The 6,348-nt window shown below is 40.0% G+C and overlaps 1 pseudogene; it reads right to left on the bottom strand.

Annotated features, from left to right (window-relative positions):
* Window positions 1-364: 364 nt before the first annotated feature.
* LOC102819741 lies at window positions 365-1,445 on the bottom strand (annotated as a pseudogene).
* Between the last annotated feature and the right edge of the window lie 4,903 nt (window positions 1,446-6,348).

Genomic DNA, 6,348 nt, shown 5'->3' with positions numbered 1-6,348 from the left:
ACAAAATAAGATCTTTTAGGACAATTACACACAAGACATGCAATATTGGATTTACACATTGAAGCCCAGAATGTGATTGGAAAAACACATTGGGCTAGGCATGTTGAGTGTAAGAACCAGCATTGACATAGCACACAGTAACCACATCCTTCTGGTTTGAAGGGCAGTGGCAGGATGGCACTATTGGCAGTGGTGTCACAGAGGTGATGGAACGATTGTATACTAACCAAGTTACATCTATACCAGGTTTAGTATTGTCCACCAGTAGGCGATAGCTGTAGGGTTTTATGGGCCATTCCTATCTCTGACTTTAGGAAAACAGATGTGTATTCCCTGGTCATAATTTTACTGCTTTAATCACAGATCAGATAAAAAAGACAACATACACAACCCCCCAACTAAAATCCCTTTGCAGCCTAGACAGTGAAGTGGTACTATGGCAGATTGAAAACTGCAGCTCTTTCTGGATGCTCCACAGTGTATCTGCACTCTTCTTCAGACGGGCCTCTTCCTCAGGAGTCAGCACCACCTTCACAACATCCGAGATCCCATTCTGTCCCAAGATGCAAGGAATGCTAAGGAAGATGTCATCTTTAATCCCACAGAGTCCCTTAAACATGATGGAAATTGGATGTACCCACCTAAGATTCTTCATTATGCTTTCTGCCAAGTCTTCCACAGAGAGTCCAATGGCCCAGGAGGTATAGCCTTTCAGTTTGATCACCTCATAAGCACTGTCAACCACCTGTTTGTGAACCTCTTTCCACTGTTCCTTATCTACATCAGTGCTTAAGTTGGGGTGCAGATTTTTCAGGGAGACACCAGCAACATTCACGCCACTCCACACGGGCACACTAGAGTCCCCATGCTCTCCAAGGACCCACCCATGACAGCTTAGTGGGTGAACTCCCAGCCTCTCCCCCATTAGGAAACAGAACCGTGCTGAATCCAGATTGCAGCCACTGCCAATAACATGGTTTTTGGGAAAGCCACTTATCTTCCAAGAAACATAGGTAAGGATATCCACTGGATTCGAAACAACAAACAACTTGCAGTGTGGACTGTATTTTATGACATTAGGAATGATGAATTTAAAGATGTTCATGTTACACTGGACAAAATTAAGACGGCTTTCTCCTTCCTGCTGACGTGCTCCAGCTGTGACAATAACCAGCTTGGAATTTGCAGTGACATTATAGTCTTTGCCAGAGACAATTTTTGGTGTCCGAAGGAAAAGGCTTGCCATGTTGAAGATCCACCATCTCTCCCTTCAGTTTGTCTTCCATGACATCAACAAGAGCAAGTTCATGTGCCAAGTCCTTCATTAGGATGCTGATGGCACAGGCCATGCCGATAGCACCAACCCCAACAACTATAATCTTATTCTGGGGGTTCTGTTCTTCCTTAAGAAGAGTCTGAATCAGCTGATCCTTGAGAGTTGCCATGCTGGTTTTGGAAGAGGAAGGAATCCAGAGTGCACATCGGGCAGGTGAGTGGCAGCAAAGGACAGAGCGGCAAAATCCGGATTCCGCAGCAACAGCTCCGAGACTCTGACTATGAGTCTTTTTGAGCAGAAACTATTATCTTGAGTTTATCCCCTTATCAAACTCACATCCTGGCAAATACAACTTGTTCAGTAATTGATAGTTAAATAATTGAATGAGGCTAGTAAATGGATACAAGTAGAGTCAGTATTATAAATTCTAAATTATCGTATGCTAGAGTGAGGACATGAGGCATTATCATCGTTTATAGATTTCCTAGATTACTATAAACTGGAGCCCTCAGATGATGCAAATGATCAAGCACTTAGGTAATAATTGAAAAGGTGGTGGTTCAAATCTGTCCAGAAGTGCTCAAGAGAAAGACCTGAAGATCTGCTTCTGAAAGGTCACAGCCATTGAAAACCCTATGGAGTACTCACATGCGGTCACCATGAGTTTGTTGTTGTTGTTGTTAGGTGCCATCGAATCAGTACCGACCCATAACGACCATGAGTTAGAACTGACTTAATAGCAACTGATTTAGTTTGCTGTTTTTGAGACATTGAGAACAACTTGTATGTTACTCCATGTGTTTTGGTTTTGGTTTTTAATTAAATTTGCTATCTGAGTCCACTTAAGAGTTTTGGTATGGCACTGTGAGCTAATGTGTCAGACTCCAAAGTTGTTGAATTGCAAAATCGGTGGTGGTTCAAGCTCACCAGTTGCTTCTTGGAAACTCTATACAGGGTTGCTATGGGTTGGCATCGACTCGACAGCACTTAACAACAACAACAAGAGTTCTCTAGAGTCCCAGTGTGGCACTGTAAGATAAAGCAATGACTGCAAGGTCAGCAGTTCCAGCTCACAAGCAGCTCATCGGAATGCTATATATGGTCACCTTGAGTCGGACCTGACTCTAAGGCACTTAACAACAACAACAAGGCTTAGCTAGATAAGAATCATTGTTAGTTGCTGTCAACTCCACATACAATAAAAAGAAACTTTTCTGATCCTATACAATCTTCATGCTCATTGGTATATTTAAGTCCATTGTTGTGGCCATTGTGTGTCAGTCCATCTCATTGAGGGTGTCCTTCCCCTTCACTGGAACTCCTCTTGACCAACATGATGTTCTTCTCAAGCAACTAGACCCTCCTGCTGATGTATCCAGAGTAAATGAGTTGATGCACTTAGGTAATAGGGAAGTAGAATTTTGCTTGAATAAATTTTGAAGCTAAAAATATTTGGGATAAATTATCTTTGGTACAAGTCTGCAGGAATCTAAGATCTGTCTGATATGCTTATTATGGAAATAGTGTCTTCATCCTTATTTAGTATAATAAATATTTTAAACAAATCTGGCCACAGTAAACGTCTTACATTGCTTACTAAATGTGTAAACAACAGGAAATCAACTAAGGGTCATAGTTCCTATAGCAGCAGATCAATTAGGAGACTAAGCTTTTCAGCATTTAAAGAAAGAGTCAGAACATAATAGTTAAATAATTTCTAAAGGAATGATGTAGTTGTATCATTTTAGTACTATTTTTTATTGAAGGAATGCATAGGAGTGTTGTTGTTGTTAAGTGTTACCGAGTCTGTTCTGACTCATAGCGACCCTTTATTGGGTTTCTGAGGAGCAGCTGGTAAGTTTGAACCATCGACCTTGTGGTTAGCAGTCCAGTGCTTATCCCACAGTGCGACACAAGGACTCCATGCATAGAATAGGCATTTTATATTTAATATATTTATGTTACTGCAAAATAAAGAAAATTGATTTTTTGAATATTATTACTACCTACTTTGTCCCCAAAGAAATTCACATAGAATATCTAGAGAATGGACTAATCACCAAATGACATTAACCGCAAGTAGAATTTCTCTAGATACGTAACCCAACACCACATTTTCTTCAATTAGATAAATATCTGGTGTTATGTTTCTATAATCTATGTAAATTACAACCATAGATCTACCAATTACCGTATTTAAACTTGGCTGAGTCCCCAAAGACTTCTTAGAAGAAAACTTATAATGGCTGCTTATCTTTTTAGAGCCACTCGGGGGTACTAAAACTCTACAACAAATATTTGGTAAAGTTTTTTGTTTGTTTTTTTCAATAAAGCTTTTTCATCCAGGGATGTTTTATAGTAAGTAGATAAAATAATTGGGAAAAACACGTTTTATTTGTTTTTTGCATGAAACATTTGAAATAACTTATTTTAAACCAAACAGTAATTTAACTTTTCATTTCAAATCATGGAAAAGAAAATTTTCTTAGAAAAGAATCTGAAGTGTTTTTTAGTAAGTCTTTGGGTGTTATGTTCAGTGTTCTTTTTTAAAAGATACGGTGCTACAGGACTAACACTAGGCTTCGAACCACAAGGTCGGCAGTTCAAACCCACCAGCTACTCCTCAGAAACCCTATCCGGGTTGCTATGAGTCTGAGTCGGAACCTACTTGAAGACATTTAACAACAACAGTAATGAGTATTTGTAACTTTCAAATTTTAAACAAAATCAAGAAAAGAAAGAGCTAGCACTTTTGTTACTCACATATTCACGTATTGCACTGATTGGATATGAACATTTACAGGGTGTAACTGCTGTTGTTGTTACCTGAATTGATCTAGGCTCCATCTCATCTACACTCACTAACAACTTTTGATAAGCAGATGACACAACCTTGCTTGTTGTTGTGTTGTTAAGTGCCATCGAGTTGGTTCTGACCCATAGTGACCCTGAACAGGGTTTCCCAGGCTGTAAATCTTTACGGGAGCTGAAAGCCTCATCTTTCTCCCACGGAGCAGCTGGTAGTTTCTAACTGCTGACCTTGAAGTACGCAGCCAGATTCGTAACCACTACGCTACCAGAGCTCCTTACAATGTTGCTTACTAGAAGCAAAGAGGATTTTAAATACTTCCTGTTGAAGATCAAAGGCTACAACCTTCAGCATGGATCACACCTCAAGGTAAAGAAAACAGAAATCCTCACAACTGGACCAATAAATAATGAAAAAAGATTGAGGTTGTCAAAGACTTCATTTTGCTTACATCTACAATCAACACTCATGGAAACAGTAGTCAAGAAATCAAATGACTTATCACCTTAGGCAAATCTGCTGCAAAGACCTCTTTTTTCAAGTGTTAAAAAGCAGGGATGTCAGTTTGAGGACTAAGGTGTCCCTGATCTGAACCGTGGTATTTTCAGTTGCCTTGTATGCAAGTGAAAGTTGGACAGCCAATAAGGAAGACCACAGAAGAATTAAAGTATTTGAATTATGGTGTTGGCAAAAAGTATTAAAAGTACTGTGAACTGCCAGAAGAATGAACAGATCTGTTTGGGAAGAAGTACAATCAAGTGCAGCCAGAGTGCTCCTTAGAGGTCAGGATGGCCAAGCTTCATCTCTCATAGTTTGGACATATTGTCAGGAGGTACCAGTCACTGGAGAAGAATATCATGTTTGGTAAGGTGGAGGGTCGGAGAAAAAGAGAAAGATTCCCAGCGAGATGGATTGGCAAAGTGGCAGCATCAGTGGGCTCAAGTGTGGCAACAATTCTGAGGTTGGCGCAGGACCAGGCAATGTTTCGTTCTGTTGTTCTGTTTGGTACCGACTCGATGGCACCAAACAATCACAACTGTTCTAACAAAATAACCATTTGTACTTTTGCAGCGTACCACTTACTGTTGAGCAAAGAGAGGGGGAAAATTATCTTTGTGTAACTTACCAATTTCCTCACTTTGAGAAGTCCACCAGATAAACTCTGAAGTTGTTATAAATTTGGGGTCTTGCTTCAGGTGGAAATGGAATGGCATAAATGGACTTATAACTAGATTTGCATAAAATGGTAATCATTCTACATTGTTCAATCCTTTTGATTTCAACAATTCTTGAAATAAAAATTAATTTCATCTTGTAAAGTTAGCCTGACTGACTCCATTTTGAATCACAAGTAGTCCCTGCATTGTATTTAAGTCCTGCCTGAGTAAAAAATATTTTTAAAATGGATCTGTGTCACCTTTACCTCCCTTCCTCATCCTAACCACTGCTTATGCTTGCTTCTGTCAACAACTTATGCATACACTCTACCCCTGGTCTCTCAAGGTATGTACCCCTAGCCCCACCCTAACGGCTTGTGCACACACCATACCCATGGTCTATGCAAGATAATGTCAGACTGCCTATGTATAAATACTCTGAAAAATCAGGTCAGGGCTACAGTCTTTCCCATGTTTAAGGAGGCTGAAGTTGCTGGCCAGTTAATAAAGGCTTCCTTGCTGATCCTGAGAGTCCTGAGTGGTCATCTGGGTTAATTGAGGCACAGCAATCTGTCTTCCCAACTGCGTAAAAAGTACTTTGAATTTGTTTAAAAGTGCTAGATACATCTTAACTTTTGTTTTTAATCTATCAAATTTCCATGTAATGAATTAGACTGCTTGAAGTGAGATATTTCAGTAAACGCTTACTTTGTTGTTGTTGTTAGTGGCCAGCAAGTTGATTTATACTCACAGTGACTCCATGAGACAGAGGTGAACTGCCCCATACCATAGTTTTCTAGACTACAGTCTTTATAGGAGGAAATCACCAGGTCTGTCTTTCTCATGCAGAGCTACTTAGTGGGTTTGATCCTTCAACCTTTGGTTAGCAGTGAAGTGCTTAATCATTGCACCACCAGAACGCCTAAGCACTGAAAAACAGAACAAAAATCCCCACTGTTGCCAAATTGATTCCAGCCCTAATTGTACAGTGGGTACAGTGCTGGACTGCTTACCAAAAGGTCAGTGGTTTGAATCCATCAGAAGGTCTGTGGGACAAAGATGTGTAATCTGTTTCCATAAAGATTTACAGCCTTGGAAATCCTATG

This window comes from Chrysochloris asiatica, unplaced genomic scaffold (assembly GCF_000296735.1).
Source record: "Chrysochloris asiatica unplaced genomic scaffold, ChrAsi1.0 scaffold00046, whole genome shotgun sequence".
Taxonomy (NCBI): Eukaryota; Metazoa; Chordata; class Mammalia; order Afrosoricida; family Chrysochloridae; genus Chrysochloris; species Chrysochloris asiatica.
The sequence above is the reverse complement of the archived record's forward strand: the minus strand, read 5'-3'. Positions and strand labels throughout refer to the sequence as shown.